The following is a 21152-nucleotide window of genomic DNA, read 5'->3' as shown; positions in this document are numbered from 1 at the left end:
CTTTTTTTCCCCCATTTTCATCATAAATCCAAGGACATATTTAAGGAGCAGAAACATAAACAATCATGGTGATATGCAGGGTTTTCCAAACTGCAGGATGTCGCCTGTTAGTGGATCATGAAGTTAATTTAAAGGCTTATGACTAGCAACTATTTGAAAATAAAATTTAAAAAAAGGATGGTGGTGCGCCTGTAGCTCCAGGTTAGGAGGATGAGGCAGGAGGACTGCTTGAGCCCAGGAATTCCAGGCTGTAGTGCACAATGACAACACCTGTGAATAGCCACTGCACTCTAGCCTGGGCAACATAGTGAGACCGCCATCTCTTAAAAATAAAAAAGAAACACATAGAAAATGCAAATAAAAATACATGGCAAAGTGAAGGCAAGTATGGTTTCATGGATGTATATGTATGTGTGTGACACATACATGCATACATACATTGGGACATGATACAAAGTGTATCTCTCTTTCTTTTTCTTTTTTTTTTTGAGACAGGATCTTACTCTGTCACCCAGACTTCAGGCTGGAGTACAGTGGTGTGATCTTGGCTCACTGCAGCCTCAACCTCCAGGGCTCAAGTGATCCTCCCATTCAGCCCCCTGAGTAGCTGGGACTACAGGCGTGCACCACTATGCTAGACTAATTTTTGTATTTTTTTTTGTGTAGACGAGGTCTCCCTATGTTGTCCAGGCTGGTCTTGAACTCCTGGGCTCAAGTGATCCTCCGGCCTTGGCTTCCCAAAGTGCTGGGATTACAAGCACGAACCACCATGCCTGGTCCAGTCCTCTCCTGTCTGGCTGCTTTCATCTTTCATTGGGGTGATTGCCCACTGTAGAGGATTTGGGGGAAATGAGACTTGAGCAAGGGAAAAGAGAGAACCATAAAGTAGAAGTAGCACAACAAGCTTAATGTGTGATGCTTGGACATTGCCATGGGGAGGAAGCGCGTCTCAGCAAGAAACTCTCTGGAGGCTAGAGCTTGGGGGTCTCTACTTAGAAGGGGAGAAGAGCAAGGGCACTCCCAGGAGACAGGGGGACTGATGAGGGGGGTTGACATGTCTAGGTGGTGCCCTCCAGCAGCACTGAGGGGAGTCTCTAGGTCAGAGAGCAGCTTGAAGTCTCAGAACCACAGACTCCATCTGATCCGTGCCAGCAGATGCTGGGTGGAGTTTCACAAGCAATGGCTGAAAATCTGCTTGTGTGGGCTTTATTTATTTATTTATTTATTTATTTATTTATTTATTTATTTATTGAGATGGAGTTTTGCTCTTGTTGCCCAGGCTGGAGTGCAATGGTGCCATCTTGGTGCACTGCAGCCTCCCCCTCCTGGGTTCAAGTGATTCTCCTGCTTCAGCCTCCCGAGTAGCCCGAGTAGCTGGGATTATAGGCACCCGCCACCACGCCTGGCTAATTTTTGTATTTTTAGTAGAGACAGAGTTTCACCATGTTGGTCAGGCTGGTCTCGAACTCCTGACCTCAGGTGATCCACCCGCCTTGGTCTCCTGAAGTGCTGGGATTATAGGCGTGAGCCATCGCGCCCGGTTGTGTGGGCTATTTTTAGAACAACTGGATGTGTAAAAATTTGAGTCAGCCTTTGAACGAATAGGTCTCAGTCTGCGGTGAAGAAATAAACAAAGATGGCCAATCTACAGAGGCCATCTTTGACCATTTTATGTAACAACACCCCCCTCAATCCATCCTCCACGCAGAAACCTGAGCCATCTCCTTGAAGTGCAAATTGAGTCTTGTCACTCCGCTGTTCTCTTATGGTCTCCACTTGACTGTTAAATGCCTTTGCCCATCTTTTTATTTTTAGCCTTTCGCAATCACTTCCATTCATGTGCGAATCATGTATACAGCATATAGCTGAGTTTTGCTTTGTGAGTGAAGCTGGAAATCTTTGATCTTTGTCTTTTTTTTTCTTTTCTTTTTTGAGATGGAGTCTCGCTCTGTCGCCCAGGCTGGAGTGCAGTGGCGTAATCTCGGCTCACTGCAACCTCTGCCTCCTGAGTTCAAGTGATTTTCCTGTCTCAGCCTCCCAAATAGCTGGGACTGCAGGCACACACCACCATGCCTGGCTAATTTTTGTATTTTTTGTAGCGATGGGGCTTTGCCATTTTGGCCAGGCTAGTCTCAAACTTCTGACCTCAAGTGATCTGCCCACTTTGACCTCCAAAAGTGCTTTACAGACATGAGCCACCATGCCTGGCCGAATCTTTGTCTTTTAATAAACTAGTCAATCCTCTCAGTGGACTTAAGCCCACTGATATGTATTAACAGTCTCAATTGTGTCATATTATTTTATAATATAATTGTTATATGTGTTACATGTATGTTATATGTGTTTCTGTATTTCCTTCTCTATTTGATATTTTCTTTGTTCTTTTATTTTCTAAATGTATTTGGATATTTAGGATATTTAAAAGATGGATTTTTTGTTTGTTTGTTTGCTTTTTTGGAGACAGGCTCTCACTGTGTGACCCAGGCTGGGGTGCAGTGGTATGATCATACCTCATGGTAGCCTCAAACTCCTGGGCTCAAGTGATCCTCCCACCTCAGCCTCCTGAGTAGTTGGGACTACAGGCATGCACCACCACTCCTAGTTAATTTTGAAATTTTTTGTAGAGATGGGGTCTTGCTATGTTGCCCAGGCTGGTCTCAAACTCCATTCCTCGAACAATCCAACTGCCCTTGCCTCTTGAAGTGCTAGAATTACAAGTGTGAGTCACTGCAGCCAGCCGGAAGGTAGATGTTTTTGTTCTAGTAATTACCTTTGTACTTAAAAAAAAGGTTAAGATACTCTTTTCTTATTTAATCTTTTATTTATTATTACTATTTATTATTATTTTTTATTTTGTAGAGATGGGGGCCTCACTATGTTGCCCAAGCTGGTCTCGAACTTCTGGCTTCAGCTGATCCTTTCACCTTCGCCTCCCAAAGTGTTGGGATTACAGGTCTGAGCCACTGTGCCTGGCCTTATTTAACCTTTAATATCAAGTTCGTTAGATTAAAAAAAAGCAACCCATCTTTATTGAGATATAGTTCACATATCATACGATTCAGTCATTTAAAGTATACAGTTCAGTGGTTTTTAGTATATTGACAAATATGTGCAACCATCACCACAGTCAGTTTTTTTTTTTTTGTGAGACAGAGTCTCACTCTGTTGCCCAGGCTGGAGTTCTGTGGCATGATGTTGATTCACTGCAATCTCTGCCTCCCAGGTTCAAGCAATTCTCATGCCTCAGCCTCCTGTGTAGCTGGGATTACAGTTGCCTGCCACCAAGCCCGGCTAATTTTTGTATTTTTGGCAGAGATGGGGTTTCACCATGTTGGCTAGGCTGGTCTCGAACTCCTGACCTCAGATGATCCATCTGCCTTGGCCTCCCAAAGTGCTGGGATTACAGGTGTGAGCCACTGCACCTGGCCAGGGGTAGGACTTTCATCATGCTGAGTTGGGGGTTAGGGAAGGAGTGAGTTGTGACTCAAATGCTACAGACTGTGAGTGTTCTTATTGAGATTTAATAGATTTTCTTGAATAAGTGCTTCTTTATTTGCTTCATGCCATAAGGACAATTTCCAGAGACTTTAAATCATCATTTGTTTTTTTTTTTGAGATGGAGTTTTGCTCTTATTGCCCAGGCTGGAGTGCAATGGCACGATCTTGGCTTACTGCAACCTCCGCCTCCCGAGTTCAAGTGATTCTCTTGCCTCAGGCTCCCAAGTAGCTGGGATTACAGGCGTGTACCACCATGCTCGGCTAATTTTGTATTTTTAGCTAATTTTGTATTTTTAGTAGATTCGGAGTTTTACCATGTTGATCAGGCTGGTCTTGAACTCCTGACCTCAGGTGATCTGCTCGCCTCGGCCTCCCAAAGTGCTGGGATTACAGGCATGAGCCACCGCACCTGGCTTTTTTTTTTTTTTTTTAAATAAATCTTATCAGTTTTGGTCATTTCTCTAAAGTGAGTCCATGGAGGTCCTCACTCTGCCGTTCCAGAAGTCATTCTAATGGTATTGTTTTAAAAATGTGCTATCAAGTTCAGAGGAAGGACAATTTCTGGGGCTTCTTTTTAGCCTATTCTACCATGAATTATCTTACTCCATGGATTAGGTGGCCCTAAAGCAACTACTAAAATGACACAACAAAGACTTACGGCTGGTAAGTCAACAAAGGAGATACGCGAATTCATAAAAAATGCTCAATCCAAAATCAGGCAACAAAAGAAGAACAAAAGAACAAAGAACAGATGGGACAGATAGAACAAATAGCAACATGATAACTTCTAAACCCAACCATATCAGTAATCAGATTAAATGGAAATGCTGCGTACACCCCAGTTAGCAGGGAGAGATTGTCAAATTAGGTCAAAAGTAAGACCCAACCTTATGTACTGCCTGCAAGAAACACTTTAAATATAAGGGCATCAGCCAGGCGTTGTGGCTCATGCTTGCTTGTAATCCAGCACTTTGAGAGGCTGAGGTGGGCGGGTCACTTGAGGCCAGGAGTTTGAGACCAGCTTGGCCAACGTGGCAAAACCCCATTTCTACTAAAAATACAAAACAACAACAACAACAACAACAAAAACAAAAAACCCCAAAACAAAAACAAAATTAGCTGGGCGTGGTGGCACATACCCGTAATCCCAGCTACTTGGGAGGCTGAGACACGAGAATTGCTTGAACCTGGGAAGCGGAGGTTGTAGTGAGCCAAGACTGCACTGCTGCACTCCAGCCTGGGTGACAGAGTGAGACTCTGTCTCAAAAAAAAAAAAAAAAAAAATATATATATACACACACACACACACACACACATATACATACACACACACATATACACACACACACACACACATATATATGTGGGCATCAATAGGTTAAATTTAAAGCGATGGGAAAAGATGTATCATGCAACAGCAATCAAAAGGATGCTAAAATGGCTATATTAAATGCTGCCATAGAGGCCTCCTGACTTTCACACCATGCTGTGAGTTGATAATTGGCTGTCCTGAACCTGTCGTGGTCTTTCTTTGGTGCTTCAATAGCACTGAACAACAAGTGATTAGATTTCTGAGTCTGTATAACTACTTCCCCGCGTCTATCAAATGCTAGAAATATAGCTCGTGAACCAGTGCTTCCTTTTCCTTTGTATCGCAGCCAATTCATCACAGATGAAAGTACTAGTGATTATTAGTTAAGCAATTGCACAGCTTGCCATTAATCCACTCATCACTGACAATGGGGACTCTATTGCCATTTGGCTGGGGAATGATCCAGCTCTAAAATCCCATCTTAGAATCTGTTCCCTAGCGGCTGGGTGCGGTGGCTCACGCCTGTAATCCCAGCACTTTGGGAGGCCGAGGCGGGTGGATCACGAGGTCAGGAGATCGAGACCATCCTGGCTAACACGATGAAACCGTGTCTCGACTAAAAATACAAAAAATTAGCTGGGCGTGGTGGTGGGTGCCTGTAGTCCCAGCTACTTGGGAGGCTGAGGCAGGAGAATGGCATGAACCCGGGAGGTGGAGCTTGCGGTGAGCAGAGATCGCACCACTGCACTCCAGCCTGGGTGACAGAGCGAGACTCTGTCTCAAAAAAAAAAAAAAAAGAATCTGTTCCTTAGCACCCCCATTCCTGGTTCCAAATGAGTTTCCTGGAAGTAGATCCTGAGACAATAATTTTTGAGCAAATATGATGTTATTAAGGAACTATTCCCAGCAAAGACTAATAAGAGATTGTCATGGGCTGGGTGTGGTGGCTCATGCCTGTAATCCGAGCACTTTGGGAGGCTGAGGCAGGAGGATCACTTGAGGCCAGGAGTTCAAGACTAGCCCGGGCAACATAGTGAGACATGTCTCTACTGAAAAACTATGAATTAATTTTAAACAAGACATTGTGGTAAGCAGATACGGAAGGGAAGGAAGCCAAGCAGAATGTACTATCAGGCCGGAGTCCCACAGTGGATAGTCTTCAGTTTGATCTGACAGGGGCATTTGTGCATGTAGATTGTGCTGCAGAGGCGTGTTAACCTTGGGCTAAGGCTAGTGCCTCCCAGGCACTTCTAGCTCCTGTGCCTGTGGACAGTGTGACTCTGGCAACCCCAAGGCGGTCCTCTAAAGAAGAGGTTGGCCAGGCGCAGTGGCTCACACTGTAATCCCAGCACTTTGGAAAGCCAAGGCGGATCACCCAAGGTTCTGAGTTCAAGACCAGCCTGGCCAACATGGTGAAATCACATCTCTACTAAAAATACAAAAATTAGCCAGGCGTGGTGGTGGGTACCTGTAATCCCAGCTACTTGAGAGGTTGAGGCAGGAGAATCGCTTGAACCTGGGAGGTGGAGGTTGCAGTGAGCCAAGATCATGCCACTGCACTCCACCCTAGGCAACAGAGCGAGACTCCATCTCAAAAAAAAAAAAGAAGCGGCCCAGGAGCTGCCATTAGGACCAAAATCACATTACAGCTAAAGGTGTGTAAAGCCATAGTATACAGGAACCTGGGCAATCTGGGCAGAGTACCTGCATTGTTTTCTGCAAGAGAGAATGTGGACTGAGGACCAAGCCAGCCTTTGGAGTGGGCCTTAGAAATCTGCAGAGGAGACCAAGAGAAGAGGCCAGTGGGGACAGAGGAAAAACCCAGGGAGCACTTCAGGAGAGGTGTGCTGCCCTGGGCAGTGTCTAGTGCAGCATCCAGAGTGGACTCCAGGGCTTCTGACCTGGGGACTCTGGATGGTGCGCCCTGGGCTTCCACTGAGATGGGATGGTGGGGAGCTCAGGAAGAGTTGTGGTTTGGCTTGGGAGATGGAGACTTTGATTTCGTTTTTTGAGACAGGGTCTTACTCTGTGACTCAGGCTGGAGTGCAGTGGCATGATCACAGCTCACTGCAGCCTTGACCTCCTGGGCTCAGATGATCTTCGCACCTCAGCTTCTGAAGTAGCTGGGACTTTAGGCACGTGCCACCACGCCTGGCTAATTTTTACAATTTTTTTTGCAGAGATGGGGTTTTGCCATGTTGCCTAGGCTGATCCTGAATTCCTGGGCTCACGTGATCCTGTCACCTCAGCCTCCCAAAGTGCTAGGATTACAGGTGAGAGCCACTGTGCCCAGCCTGATTTCATTTTTATCTATTGTATAAGAAAGAAAATATAGGCAAGGCATGGCGGCTGTCACCCATAATCTCAGTGCTTTAGGGGGCTGAGGTGGGAGGATTGCCTGAGGTCAGGAGTTTGAGACGAGCCTGGGCAATAGAGCAAGCCCCCGTCTCTACCAAAAAAAATTAGCTGATTGTAGTGGTGTGCACCTGTAGTCCCACTACTTGGGAGGCAGAAGTGGAAGGATCTCTTGAGGCCAGGAGTTCAAGGCTATGATGAGCTATGATCATGCCACTACACTGCAGCCTGGGCAACAGAGTGAAACCCCCATCTCTACAAAAAAAATTAAGCAAATAATAAAATAAAAATTAAAAAAGATAGGCAAAATATTTTATACGCCACTCCTAAAATTTCTTAAATTGTAATGAAATAACCACAAGGGAAAAATTTCTGACAACATTCAGAGACGCTACTGCTATTAAAAAACCGGATGATCGTTTCACTTTTCTCTGTGGGTTTTGTTTAAAGGCACAGGAATAAACCCATATGCCTTGATTCTTTATGGTTTAATTTTACCTTAGGTCTCAGTGTGACTTAGTAAGTCATTATAGGAACTCTACTCTGTGTTAAGCAGAGGCAATGAAGGCATCCTCCCTTCTCTAAGGGGCTGGCTGTGTGACAGGGAAGTTAGCTGTGCTTGTAAAGCCACATCACATGGAGAAAGAGGACGAGGAGCCACTCTGCTGTGGCCTTTACAGATGGCTTCACAGAGGTCTTGGCTCTGAGCCTTGGTTAATGAGCTGGGGTTTGCTGATCCACAAGTGAAGGAGAGGCTGTTGGGTATGACAGTGGTGCCAGAGAGCAAGATGCTCTGTGTGTGTGTGTGTGTGTGTGTGTGTGTGTGTGTTTTCTTTTTTGAGACAGAGTTTTGCTCTGCCACTCAGGCTGGGGTGCAGTGGCACAATCTTGGCTCACTGCAACCTCTGCCTCCTGGGTTCAAGTGATTCTCCTGCCTCAGCCTCCGCAGTGGCTGGGATTACAGGTGCACGCCAGCACATAGGCTAATTTTTTTTTTTTTTTGAGACAGAGTCTCGTTCTGTCACCCAGGCTGGAGGGCAGTGGCGTGATCTCAGCTCACTGCAACCTCTGCCTCTTGGGCTCAAGTGATTTTCCTGCGTCAGCCTCCCGAGTAGCTGGGATTACAGGCACGTGCCGCCGTGCCCAGCTAATTTTTGTATTTTTAGTAGACAGGGTTTCACCATGTTGGCCATGATGGTCTCAAACTCCTGACCTCAGGTGATCCACCCTCCTTGGCCTCCCAAAGTGCTGGGATTACAGGTGTGAGCCACTGTGCCCAGCCCAAGATGCTGTGTTTCAGAGGAAGGGGGGCAAGAGGAAAGGAGTCTAGACAGGTTTGCGAAAGCCAGGAGGAGAACCGCACAGGTGGTGCGACCATGAAGGCCCAGCTCAGCATCTTGCACGCAGCAGGCTCTCTGTAGGACTTGCTGATTAATTAGCCCTAGGTAAGTTTCTTGCTCCAACTCTCCACCGACTGAAGCTAGGCTCTGATATTGAGTGGAGGGAAAGTGGGAGAGGATCTGAGCATCATGTAAATGCCTGAAAACAACATATTTTTAGGATGAGTTCAGCATAATATTGACCCTAATTATTTATTTATTGATTCTTTATATTTTTTGAGAAAAGGTCTCACTCTGTTGCCCGTGCTGGAGTACAATGGCCTGATCTTAGCTCACTGCAGCCTCAAATTCCTGGGCTCAAGCCATCCTCCTGCCTCAGCCTCTTGAGTAGCTGGGACTAGAGGCGTGTCCACCATGCCTGGCTAATTTTTTGTATTTTTAATAAAGACGGGGTTTTGCTGTGTTGCTGGTCTCAAACTCCTGAGCTCAAGCAATGCCCCCACCTTAGTTTCCAAAATGCTGAGATTACAGGCATGAGCCACTGCACCTGGCCTTAGTTATTTTTCCATCCACTGGTGGTTTTTTTTTTCTTTTTTTTTTCTGAGTCACTCTGGAATGCAGTGGCGTGATCCTCGCTCATGGCAGCCTCTGCCTCCTGGATGCCAGCAATTCTCATGCCTCCGCCTCCCAAAGTGCTGGAATTACAGGTGTGAGCCCGCCATACCTGGCCTCCACTATTTTTGATGTCACAATCTTATGGCTCTGGGGATGGTTTTTAGAAGCTTTGTGACTGCAATTTTTTTTTTCTCAAATAACTTAAGAGTTCCTAAAAAGAGCACCTGCTTTATTTAAGAGGAATTATGCTTTATCTCATATTATTTGCAATCTAAGTATCTGAAATTCTTAGAGTCACCTACCCCACCACACGTGTGGACACACCTAGGGCAGTTAGAAGAACAGGTTGGGGCAGAGCAGGTTGGAGCCTTGGCACCCTTCAGTGTGCTAAGGTCACAGGTCAGGGACACGTTCAGATGCACCGTTTGGTATCATGTTGACGTTTGGTTTTATTCTAAATGGTTCATTTGTTTCTAGTATCTAATGAAGATAAACATCAGAACTCTGTAACTCTGCATTTCGTTCATTGGGAAAGGAAGTTCCTTCTGTAGGGTCTGTTCACAGGGAGGGGGAGAGGGAAATACACCTGTGGCTGGTAGAGGTGACACTGGAGGAGTTGGGGTGTGGCCCCACCTTTACACACCTGGAGGGTGGAAAATGGTCTTTGTGAAGCCTTTCTGTGGTTCCAAGTGTGAATCTTCTGGAGGGGCAAATCAGTTTTTCCTCTTTGTGACTTCCTTGTTTTAAAAAGATTGTCCCTGGAGCCAGGCATGGTGGCTCACGCCTGTAATCCCAGCACTTTGGAAGGCTAAGGTGGGCGGATCACCTGAGGTCAGGAGTTCACGACCAGCCTGGCCAACATGGTGAAACCCCATCTCTACTAAAAATACAAAAGTTATCCGAGCGTGGTGGTGCACAGCCTGTAATCCCAGCTGCTTGGGAGGCTGAGGCAGAAGAATCACTTGAACCTGGGAGGCGGAGGTTGCAGTGAGCAGAGATGGCGCCACTGCACTCCAGCCTGGGCGATAGAGCGAGACCCCATCTCAAAAAAAAAAAAAAAAAAACAACAGATTGTCCCTTTTTTATTCTCAGGGAACACAGGTGAGAGAAGTTTAGGAGAACTCTTTGGTTCACAACACCTCTTTTTTTTGTCCATCTTGTTTGGGCTTCATAAACAGCTCTTGTTAATTCAAGGGCCATGTTTTCCTTTCGCAGAGCCATTTTACGGGGATTGACTCTCAGTCGTGATGTATGATTTTATTCTGAAAGTATGACTCAGGATCAAGTGGTAAAAGAACCGAATTTAAATGTGTTTACAAATATTTGGGCCGAGTGCAGTGGCTCACCCTGTAATCCCAGCACTTGGGAGGCTGAGGGCGGGCGGATCGCTTGAGTCCAGGCATTCGAGACCAGTCTGGGCAACATGGTGAGATCTTGTCTCTACGAAAAATAAAAAAAATTAGCAGGCATAGTGTTGTGCGCCTGTAGTCTCAGCTACTTGCGGGGCTGAGGCAGGAGGATCACTTGAGTCCAGGAGGTCAAGGCTGTAGTGAGCTGAAATTGTACCACTGCACTGGGCAGCAGAGCAAGACCGTGTCTTTAAAAAAAAAAAAATTGAAGCTAAATATATGTGTGGGTGTGGTATTAGAACTTTTTTTTTTGTCTTTATGTATAACTAACTGAATTCATGGGAGTTATTTGGTAGTCTTGGTTTATAGACTTTTTTTTTTTTTGAGATGGAGTCTTGCTCTGTCACCCAGCCTGGAGTGCGGTGGCACAATCTCTGCTCACTGAAACCTCTGCCTACCAGGTTCAAGCTATTCTCCTGCCTCAGCCTCCTGAGTAGATGGGATTACAGGCGCCCGCCACAACAAAAATTAGCCTGGCTAATTTTTTTTTTTGAGACAGAGTCTTGTTCTGTTGCCCAGGCTGCAGTGCAGTGGCACGATCTCGGCTCACTGCAAACTCAGCCTCCCAGGTTCACACCATTCTCCTGCCTCAGCCTCCTGAGTAGATGAGACTATAGGCGCCGCCACCATGCCTGGCTAATTTTTGTATTTTTAGTAGAGATGGGGTTTCACCTTGTTAGCCAGGATAGTCTCCATCTCCTGACCTCATGATCCGCCTGCCTTGGCCTCCCAAAGTGCTAGGATTACAGGCGTGAGCCACCGCGCCCATCCTAGCCTGGCTAATTCTTGTATTTTTAGTAGAGACGGGATTTCACCATGTTGGCCAGGCTGGTCTTGAACTCCTGACCTCAATTGATCCGCCCACCTTGGCCTCCCAAAGTGTTAGAATTACAGGCCTGAGCCACCACACTCAGCCAGTTCATAGACCTTTGAAATTAAGGCTTTTAAACATTTGTTCTTCAAACATTTACTGGGTGTGTGTTATATGCTGGGCAATATAGGCGTTGGTGTAGGAAGATGTGAATTCAAGTCCTAATTCCGTCATTTGCCAGCTGTTATGTCTTTGGGAAAATCACTTAGCTTCTTTGAGTTGCAGTATATAAACTAGGTTTCATAATGCATAACTTGTGTGGTGGTTATAAGGGTTAAGTACAAAGTATGGCACTATGTATAAAACAGTGCTTGATTTTTAGTTGGCACTTAATAAGTGCTAGTTTTTTCTTACCATGAAGGATTCCAAGCTTTAAAAATTACTCTTTTTTCTTTTCTTTTTTTTATACAGGGTCTTGCTCTGTCACTTAGGCTGGAGTGCAGTGGTAGGATCATAGCTCACTGCAGCCCCGACCTCCTGGGCTCAAGCTATCCTCCCACCTCAGCCTCCTGAGTAGTGGGGACCACAAGTCCGCACCACCATGCCCATCTAATTCTTTTTAATTTTTTGTAGAGACAGGGTCTTGCCATGTTGCCTAGCCTGTTTTCAAACTCGTGGGCTCAAGCGTTCCTCCTACGTTGGCCTCCCAAAGTGTTGGGATTATAGGTGTGAGCCACTGAGCCCGGCCATTTTAAAGCTTTTAGAAACTGGCCAGGTGTGGTGGCTCACGCCTGTAATCCTAGCACTTTGGGAGGCCAAGGTGGACAGATCACTTGAGCTCAGGAGTTTGAGACCAGCCCAGGTGACATGGCAAGAACCCATCTCTACAAAAAATAGAAAAATTAGCTGGGCGTGGTGGCGAGCACCTGTAGTACTAGCTACTCAGGAGGCTGAGGTGGGAGGATCGCCTGAGCCAGGGAGGTGGAGGCTGCGGTGAGCCATGATCATGCCACTGCACCCCAGCCTGGGTAACAGAATGAGACCCTGTCTCAAAAAAATAAGATAAATGAAAAAATAAAATTAAAGCTTTTAGAAACTTACCTGTACACATGTGGTGCATTACATGACTGAGTCATTCTAATTAATTCTGACTTACAAAATCCCTTTGACATAACAAAATATAGTTGTGAATACTCATTTTCCCAAAAATATATTGTATTTGTGGTGATTACTTAAGTAATATGTAAAATATAATAAGCGATATGCAAATATGTATATGTATGAGTATATACGTGTGTATACACATATGTATAAGTATATACATGTGTGTATACACATATGTATAAGTAATATGTAAAATAAGTAATAATATGTAAAATCACTAATATGTAAAATAAGTAATAAGGACATATTACTTATGTAATATGTAAAATATTTTACATATTTTACTAATATGTAAAATAAATAATATGTAAAATGCACATTAGTCCAGCCAACATTTGGTTAGCCTGTGAAAGATAAAACCATGTTCATTTGACATTAGAAATGACTGCAACCAGGGAATTGCAAGGTCAGGGTTTAACATTCTAGAAAACTCCCGCAGGCCTAAGGAGGAATTTCATTGTCATGTGTAATTGGTAGCACGGGCGGATCTTGAAGTGCTGTCATTGACAGCTTCATGTTTTTGACACTCCTTTGCTGCCTGGGGAAGCAGGGAATTCACCTCTGCACCCACAGCAGCTTTTACTACCTTCATCACCATTTCATACCTTCTAATTAACCAAACTTGCTCTACCTTGATAAATCCATGTATGTGTAACGTGGCATATTCCTGATAAACTCTGCAAACATATTTGTTTACGCCTGAGTCCCTTTTTCTTTCTGTAGTCTCTTAAAAAAAAGCCACCCCCTTTTTTGTTTTTTAAAAAAGCCCCCTCTTTCTTGCAGGTGATCCCTCCCAATGCCGTGTGGACACTCACCTGGGGCTGGATCTCTGCTGGACTTGAAGTCGCCAGAGGTTTTTTTTTTTTTGTGAACCCCTAAGCACTATGTGGTGTGCAGCTCCTGATAAAGAGGAAGTTTAATTCAGCCTTTGAGTCTGGAGTAGGAGGAAGTTGTAAGCAAGTGAACCATTGAGTTAGGAGCTTTTACTTCAGGCTAATGTTAAATGACAAACTCAAGAGTTCAAGTCTAAACATAGAGTATCCTTGATAATTCTCCATGTGAATTGCCTTTAAGATATACACACACATATATATTTTGCCCAGAGGAGTGACTATGATTTCATAATTTTACTTAAAGTTATGTAAAGTAAAACTTGGAATATTTTCCAGAATGTCATGGTTCAGGTTAGGACAGAAAGCAGGTAAATAATGGGAAAATGAGGACATCGAGAGCTTCATTTGGAAGCCTACTTCAGAATGAAAGCTGTTAGGAAAAAGAGAATATCTGAGTTATATATTTTGAGGCTCTACGATAGATGCTTATAAGGTGATATTTTTCTGGTGAATAGTTAAGTAATGGCTTTTTTTTTTTTTTTTCTGTGACGGCGTCTCTGTTGCCCAGGCTAGAGTGCAGTGGTGTAATCTCAGCTTACTGCAACCTGTGCCTCCCAGGTTAAGCAATTCTCCTGCCTCAGCCTCCCAAATAGCTGGGACTACAGGTGTGCACCACCACGCCTGGTTAATTTTTGTGTTTTTGGTAGAGATGGGGTTTCACCATATTGGTTAGGCTGGTCTCAAACTCCTGACCTCAAGTGATCTGCCCGCCTCGGTCTCCCAAAGTGCTGGGATTACAGGCGTGAGCCACTGCACCTGGGTAATGGCTATCTTTCTGCCTGAAGTCCTATTTTATCTTATGTTATACTAGCTTTATGTGGGCGAGTATTTGCCTGGTATGTCTTTTCCCATCTCTTTACTTTCATTTTCATTTTATGTCCTTAGATGTCTCTCTTTTTTTTTTTTTTTGAGACAGAGTCTCACTCTGTCGCCCAGGCTGGAGTGCAGTGGCACAATCTAGGCTCACTGCAAGCTCCACCTCCCGGGTTCACGCCATTCTCCTGCCTCAGCCTCCTGAGTAGCTGGGACTACAGGCGCCCGCCACCATGCCTGGCTAATTTTTTGTATTTTTAGTAGAGACGGGGTTTCACCGTGTTAGCCAGGATGGTCTTGATCTCCTGACCTTGTGATCCGCCCACCTCGGCCTCCGAAAGTGCTGGGATTACAGGCGTGAGCCACCGCGCCCGGCCAAATAAAGTTAACTTTTAATTGTTATTTTTATTTTAGAGATAAGGTCTTGCTCGGTCACCCAGGCTGGAGCTCATGGCACAATTATAGCTCACTGCAGCCCCGAACTCCTGGGCTCAAGCGATCCTCCTGCATCAGCCTTCTGAGTAGCTGGGACTACAGGCATGGCCACCACACCTGAGTAATACTCTCCCTGTTTTTGATGACTTTGTCATTTGAGGAGTCCTGGTCAGACATTTTTGCAAAATGTCCCTCCACTGGAATTTGATGTTTTTCTCATGATTAGACTGGGATTGTGGGTTTTTGGGAGGAAGACCACAAAAGTAAAGTGCCATTTTTGTCACATTATATCACAGATATATTGTCATACATCCTTTAATGGGGGGGATGCGTTCTGAGAAATGTGTCATTAGGCGATTTCATCATTGTGGGAGCATCACAGAGTGTGCTTACACAAACCTAGATGGCACAGCCTATTCCACACCTAGGCTATATGTATGGCCTGCTGCTCCTAAGCTACAAACCGGCACAGCATTTTACTAAGGGCAACTGTAACACAGTGGTAGGTATTTGTGTATCCAAACATATCTAAACATGGAAAAGGCACAGCAAAAATATGGTATAGAATTTTTTTCTTTTTTTGAGACGGAGTCTTGCTGTGTCGCCCAGGCTGGACTGCAGTGGCGTGATTTCAGTTCACTGCAGCCTCTGCCTCCCAGGTTCTAGTGATTCTCCTGCCTCAGCCTCCGGGGTAGCTGAGATTATAGGCATGCAGCACATGCCTGGCTAATTTTTGTATTTTTAGTAGAGATGGGGTTTCACCATATTGGCCAGGCTGGTTTCGAACTCCTGACCTCAGGTGATCCACCTGTCTCAGCCTCCCAAAGTGCTAGGATTACAGGCGTGAGCCACCGTGCCCAGCCTAGAATGTTTTTTAAAATGGTATATAGGATACTTCCCATGAATGGAGCTTGGAGTTGCTGTCATTCGCAGTGGCTCACGCCTGTAATCCCAGCACTTTGGGAGACCGAACTCCCAAAGGAGTGGAGGACCGGAAGTTGCTCTGGGTGAGTGAGTGAGTGAGTGGTGAGTGAATGTGAAGGCCTAGGACATTACTGTACACTACTGTAGACTTTATAAACACTGCAGTTATGCTACAGTAAATTTATAAAAATTGTTTTCTTCAATAACAAATTAACCTTAGCTTCCAATAACTTTTTACTTTATAAACTTTTTATTTTTTTTAACTTTTTGACTCTTCTGTAATTACACTTAAAACACATTGTACAGCTGTGCAAAAATATTGTGGTTTTTTTTGTTTTTTTATTTTTTTGCGAGACAGAGTCTCTCTCTGTCACCCAGGCTGCAGTGCAGTGGTGTGAATCTTGGCTCACTGCAACCTTCATCTCCTGAGTTCAAGCAATTCTCCCGTCTTAGACTCCTGGGTAGCTGCGATTACAAGTGCCTGGCACCACACCTGGCTAACTTTTGTATTTTTAGTACAGATGGGGTTTCGCCATGATGGCCAGGCTGGTCTTGAACTCCTGACCTCAGGTGATCCACCCGCCTTGACCTCCCAAAGTGCTAGGATTATAGGTGTGAAATACCGTGCCCAGCCTATTGTCTTTCTTTGTATCCTTATCCTATAAGCTCTTTTCTTTCTTTCTTTCTTTCTTTTTTTTTTTTGAGACCTTGTTTTGCTCTTGTAGCCCAGGCTGGAGTGCAATGGCACAATCTTGGCTCACCACAACCTCCGCCTCCTGGGTTCAAGCGATTCTCCAGCCTCAGCCTCCTGAGTAGCTACGATTACAGGCATGCTCTACCATACCCGGCTAATGTTTTTCATATTTTTAGTAGAGACAGGGTTTCTCCATGTTGGTCAGGCTGTTCTTAAACTCCCAACCTCAGGTGATCTGCCTGCTTCGGCCTCCCAAAGTGCTGGGATTAAAGGCATGAGCCACCACACCTGGCCTTTTATTTTTAATTTAAAAAAATTTAAAAAATTCTTTCAACTTTTTTATTAGGAATGAAGACACAAACACACACATCAGCCTAGGCCTACACAGGGTCAGGATCATCAATGTCACTGTCCTCCACCTCCACATTTTGTCTCATTGGAAGGTCTTCAGGGGCAGTAACACACGCATTATCCCCTGTGATAACAATGTCTTCTTCTGGGTACCTCCTGAAGGACCCTCCTGAGATCTTCTTGAGGTGGGGTCACTCTTTTCAGAAATATGTCCATGGTGGTTTGCTTGGTTTCTTTTCTTTATCATAGATTTCCCTATAAACAGATAATGCACCATGAACATTTCTGTCTGTTAATAAAAACCTTTTGGTGTTGGGTGTCCATGTTTTCAAACTTCTTAAAGAGTTTGCTGAAATCTGCAGAAGCTTCTGCTAAACCCTTCACTGTGAGTTTTCTTGGGAGTTCTTTTCCTTCTTTCAAACTTCTTAAGGAGTTTGCTGAAGTCTGCAGAAGCTTCTGCTAACCCCTTCACTGTGAGTTTTCTTGGGAGTTCTTTTCCTTCTTTCAAAATTCTTAAGGAGTTCGCTGAAGTCTGCAGAAGCTTCTGTCAACATTTTCACTGTGAGTTTTCCTGAGAGTTCTTTTCCTTCTCCAGCAGCTCCCTTTGCTCTTGCCCCTTCTTCAGCTAGGTGTTCCTGTCCCAGTTCCAACAACTCCTCATTCCTTTAGGAGCTCCTCAATGCCATCCTCAGCCAAACCCAGATTACAGTTGTTTGCCATCTGAACCACAGCCTTGTTGATTTTTGCAACCTCCTCATCCTTGGCAAATCCTTTGAAATCATGGAAAAACCTCTTGAGTGTCTTCCTCCAGAGGCCATTCATACATTCCTCGGTGGCATCACCCCAAGCCCAAGCTCAAAGTGCTTGACACAGTCATAGATGTTGTAATCCTTCCAGAATTACATCCATGTCTTCTCAGGGTCTTCTTCAGTTTCAGCAACAGCCTGGGCAAAAGTCCTCCTTAGGTAATAGTCTTAAAAGCTGTTATAATTCCTTGATGCATTGGTTGGATCAAAGAGGTGGTATTTGGAGGGAGAAACACCACTTTGATATTGAGATGAAAATGACAAAAAAAAAAAAGAAGAAGAAGAAGAGCATTATCAATAAGCCAATCTTGAAAGATATATTATTCTCCAAACAGTACTTCTCCATCTCACTGACAGAGTAATTCAGGAGGGCCTCTTGGAAGAGGAGCTGGGTCATCTGTGGCTTCTTATTGCTCCTGCAGTGTACTGGCTGTGTGTGCTAATTGACAGGCTTGAAGGCCCTGGGGTCCTCATAAAGGGTTTCAGTTTGTAATCTGTGACATTGTTGCCAGGCAAGACTGTTGCTCTGTCCTTAAAAGTCTTCAAACCTGACATTGACTTGGCTTCCTTATGAATGAAAGTTCTTTCAGTCATTCGTTTCCAGAATGGGGAGGTTTCATTCATATTGAAGATTTGCTGTGACAAGTAATTTTCCTCCACAATCAGCTCATCCAGAGTTTCCAAAAATTCTTCTGCTGCCTTCACAACAGCACCCACAGACTCACCACTGACTTCCACTTTATGTAAGGAGTAAGGATTCTTGAATCATTTGAACTACCCGGAGCAGTAAATTCAACACCACAGTCAGGTCCAGCCTTTGCTTTCAACCTTGCAAACCAGCATTGCTTTGGTGGTGATTGTCACGGTGCTGAGAGGGATATGTGTCTGTGTTTGGTCTTCAATCCAGGTCATTAGAAGTTTCTCTGCATCTGATAGAGAACTTCCATGAATTTTTGTTAGTTTCATTGCTTTCAATGAAGCAGATCCCTTAACACAGAAGTCCCCAACTTTTTGGTACCAGAGACCGGTTTCATTGAAGACGATTTTTCTTTCTTTCAATTTTTTTTTTGAGACACAGTGCCACTCTGTCGCCCAGGCTGGAGTGCAGTGGCGGATCTTGGCTCACTGCAACCTCCGCCTCCCAGGTTCAGGTAATTCTTGTGCCTCAGACTCCCGAGTAGCTGGGATAACAGGTGTGTGCCACTAAGTCCAGCTAATTTTTATATTTTTAATAAAGGAGGGGTTTCGCCATGTTGGCCAGGCTGGTCTTGAACTCCTGGCCTCAAGTGATCTGCCCATCTTGGCCTCCCAAAGTGCTGGGATAACAGGTGTGAGCCACGCTGGACCAGAAGACAATTTTTCTATGGACTAGGGTGGGGGTCGAGGGATGGTTTAGGGATGATTCAAGCACTTTTTATTTATTGTGCTGTTTATTTCTGTTATGATTACATTGTAATATATGATGAAATAATTGTACAACTCACCATGATCGTAATGATATAACTCATGTCATGATGTAGTGCATGACCATACTATCAATATAACTTTTCACTGTTGGCACTGACCTTGATCACCTGCCAGAGATAGTGTTGGTCAGGTTTCTCTACTGTAAAGTTACTCTTCTCCCATTTTTGGAAGGAAGTCACTACATGCAGGCCACACTTCAGGAGTGAGGAGTTATGCTGCACCTCTGTGGGGGTGGAGTATCTGTGAGAATTCATTGAACTTCTTCCGCATGGAAGACGTGTCTCTTCTCCCCCTTCTACACTCAGCCCTCTGTATTCTCTGATCCCACATCGTGGATTCAGCCAAACACAGATAAAAAATATTAGGGAAAGAAGCCCAGTAAAAATTCATACAAACTGGCTGGGCACACTGGCTCATGCCTGTAATCCCAGCACTTTGAAAGGTCGAGGCGGGTGGATCACCTGAGGTCAGGAGTTTGAGACCAGCCTGGCCAACATGGTGAAACCCCGTCTCTACTAAAAATATAAAATTAGCCAGGCGTGGTGGCAGGTGTCTGAAATCCCAGCTACTCAGGAGGCTGAGGCTGGAGAATCGCTTAAACCCAGGAGGCAGAGGTTGCAGTGAGCCAAGACGGCACCACTGTACTCCAGCCTGGGTGACAAGAACGAAACTCCATCTCAAAAAAACAAAAAACAAAAAACAAAAAAACAAAAAAACCAAAACCAAACCAAAACAAAACAAAAACCAAATAAAACAAGCAACACAGTAGAACAGCTGTTTACCTAGCATTTCTATAGTATTAGGTATTATAAGTAATCTAAATATAATTAGAGTGTACAGGGGGATGTGTGCTGGTTATGTGCAAATACGATACCATTTTATATAAAGGACTTGAACATCCATGGATTTTGGTATCTATGGGGGTCCCGGAACCAATTTGCAGTGGATGCGGAAGGAGAACTGCATTTATTTATTCAATCGTTAATATCAGTGTGGACTCATGGGTGTTTATTCCATGCTTTGGGTTATGATCCAATCTATTTTATTTTGTTACTCAAGTTGTTCCAGCTTTGACTATTGGGATCTCTTTCAGTTGGATCCTGTGACCCTTTGACATCTCCCCACTGATGTGGGGTTTTTTTTGGTTTGTTTGTTTTGAGCACTTTCCTACTTTCTGGTACTAGTAGGTGCTCTGGGCTTATCCTGTGTATTTCCTGCCCCAGTCTTAGAATCAGCCATTTCTCCATGGAACTTTGGTTTCTTTTATTGGCAACACGGTGAGGCTCCATCTCTACAAAAGATCATGGGCTGGGCGTGGTGGCTTCACGCCTGTAATCCCAGCACTTTGGGAGGCCAAGGCAGGCAGATCACTTGAGCTCAGGAGTTCGAGACCAGCCTGGGCAACATGGTGAAACCCCATCTCTACCAAAAATACAAAAAACAATTAGCTATTAATGGTGGTGGGCACCTGTAGTCCCAGCTACTAGGGAGACTGAAGTGGGAGAATCGCTTGGGCCCAGGAGGTGGAGGTTACAGTGAGCCAAGATCGCGCCACTGCACTCCAGCCTGGGAGACGAAATGAGATCCCATCTGGAAAAAAAAAAAAAAAAGAAAAAAGCTGGGCATGGTGGCTTTGGCCTGAAAGCGCGGAGATTACAAGTGTGAACCACCATGCCCAGACAAGACTGCTGAATTTGTGCGTGCAATTCTTGTGTGTGTAACCATCAGAACGGCACGCCCCACCCTTTTAAAGTTTTATTTTCTTATAGCGGAGAGCTACGACAGAACCTCCTTTCTATCTTATTCTTGAAGTACCTTTAAGCAGGAATAAGATGATCAATATAAAGCCAGTGATTGCCAGCTTCTTTATTAATGTGGCTATTTTGTTTTTCATAAAAATTGTCTCACATTTTTAAAGACTTCTATAATATATAGAATATCGTAATATTGCTCTTCTTTCTATTCTTCCTACCAGGATTAGTAGAAAATTTTCTGTGAAAATAATCTTTAGTTTATTTTCCAGAAACTTCTCCCCCACAGAAGCTCTTGAAAATACTTTTTGGTTTTGTTTTGTTCAAGAGACAGCTGAATATAGCTCTTGGAGAGGAGGTCCTCTGACATGAATTGACTGAGACAGCTTGTAATAACATTAGTAGGTATTTTCCGGGCACAGTGGGGAAGGTGTCCACAATATATACCCGTAAAATCCTTTGGGATTTTGTGTTCAGATTTTTTGCAAGTCAAAAACATAAGTCCCTGAAGGTA

This window comes from Gorilla gorilla, chromosome 20 (assembly GCF_029281585.2).
Source record: "Gorilla gorilla gorilla isolate KB3781 chromosome 20, NHGRI_mGorGor1-v2.1_pri, whole genome shotgun sequence".
Classification (NCBI taxonomy): Eukaryota; Metazoa; Chordata; class Mammalia; order Primates; family Hominidae; genus Gorilla; species Gorilla gorilla.
Note: the sequence above shows the minus strand (reverse complement) of the source record.